Source organism: Puntigrus tetrazona, chromosome 22 (genome assembly GCF_018831695.1).
Source record: "Puntigrus tetrazona isolate hp1 chromosome 22, ASM1883169v1, whole genome shotgun sequence".
Classification (NCBI taxonomy): domain Eukaryota; kingdom Metazoa; phylum Chordata; class Actinopteri; order Cypriniformes; family Cyprinidae; genus Puntigrus; species Puntigrus tetrazona.
The window spans coordinates 11,784,995-11,786,764 of NC_056720.1; the positions used below are offsets into that span (position 1 = coordinate 11,784,995).

Genomic DNA, 1,770 nt, shown 5'->3' on the forward strand with positions numbered 1-1,770 from the left:
AGAGAAATAGTTTCAAGTAAGCTGGAAACATCTGAAATGGATGGGTTTGTTTTGAGGGAAGAAGGTGGGAGAATTTCATCAGCCCTTCTCCCACAAAAACCTCTTGAAAACCAACAGAACACTGAGAAAAGTGAAAGACTGACAGACTCTAGAGAGAGAGAAAGAGTTCCATCAAGGTTAAAAGGACTGGAGGATCTTGTTCAGACTTGCTGCGAGGTGCAGGAGTCTTGGGACATTGAAATAGGTCCAGTATTGTACAGCGTTGTAGTTCTGTTGACAAAGAAATGTCCCAACACTCAAGGAAACGTCTATGTACTTTTCCTTCTTTCTAAGTTACAGCCTAATGGATGGTTTTAATTGAGTTTGCATCATTTTCAGTTACTTCTGAGGTCAGAGTGCCTTTCTTGTGCAGACAGGTTTATGAGATTTTGACGTTTTCGACAGTTAGATGTGTGTCAACATTTAGATCCCATTTGTTATGCCATCACGATTGGTGACTGGTTTCCTGTCAGGTGTGCTTTTTGCACTGAATTCTAAATAATTGATTAATTACATTTATTTAGGGTAACTTAAAAGTCGAAATACCTCTGTTGTGCACAGATTTGCAGGATTTCTTGACGTTTTTTGGCAACAAGACGTTCTTGATTATGTTTAAATCCTGTATGGTACAACACATTTATCGTCTCTGTTTGTGACAGATTCTGTGACAGCTGCACTTATCAGAATAATTACTTCCAAGTCAAGTGAAAACCATCCTTCTGAAGCAGCACACCCCTCAAAAACATGAATTGCACAATCCTGCGCCGTTTGCCAAAGAAGTGGTCGTAATTTTTTGCGTAATGTACACAGAGACAACAATGAAATATGCATTGTGTTGCTGTTCCATGCTTTGTTTTGCTTGGTACTTTGTGTCCCGGCAGCCACTCGGCAAGTAGCTACACACTGCCCCCTTTTGGTCAGGAAGCACTATTGCTTCTCTGAAACAGTTGGACTTGTGGTTGCTGCTGTCCTCTATGCCACTGTCCCGCTAGGAATACTGTGCTGTTCCCTTTCTCGGCGGGAGGGGCTACTCTTGATGGGCTTGTAGTTTGGTGCCAAGCCGTTATCTCCTTAGCTGGGTAGAAAATGATTTTATTAATTGCTTCATTTAACAAACACCCCCCCTTCTCCCTACCCAAGACACACGCATACAATCCAGCCCAAGTTGTTCCTCAGTCACTCTCTACAGGGATGTGGTGCAGAAACAGGCGTCTCGGTATAGGCCATATGCCTATCCCGCTTACCCATAATGGACTCCATTGAGAGACAAGAAGGAGGTCTTGTGGTTGAGCTCTGTTATGGGGTTCAGCAGCTGCCCAGCCTTGTAGGAGATGCCCTTTTCTGTGGGGGTTTATTACAAACTAGGATTGTTATTAGAGACCATTAAAATCATCAACCTTTTCTTTTATTTGTCTTTACCAGTGAGCCTTTTGTTGCTCAACTGACTTGAGCAAAGACCAATTTAATGTCATGTCTATAGGTTTTTAAATGTAATGTCTCTTAATTTTTCTCTTTCTTGCCTTTCACAGGGCCCACCCGGGTCACAACCATCACCACACTCACAGCCCCCTCCACACAACCCTAACAACCCCATGATGGGGCCACATGGCCAGGTAAGACCCCTTGATCCCTATTTTTGTGTACTTCCTCACACATAACCTGTAGAATAGGCATGGATTTTGAGCAGTGTCCATTCACCCTTTCTTTTTTTTTTTTTTTTTTTTTTTTTTA

At 42.4% G+C, this 1,770-nt stretch overlaps 1 long non-coding RNA gene across 1 annotated transcript in view; it reads left to right on the plus strand.

The window, feature by feature from the left end:
* The window catches only part of LOC122327899, a 9,229-nt gene extending 7,512 nt beyond the window's left edge, over positions 1-1,717 (plus strand). Inside the window, exon 3 of the long non-coding RNA XR_006247734.1 lies at positions 1,569-1,717. This is a non-coding gene — a long non-coding RNA (uncharacterized LOC122327899). The remainder of the gene's footprint in view (positions 1-1,568) is intronic.
* The last annotated feature ends 53 nt before the right edge of the window (positions 1,718-1,770 follow it).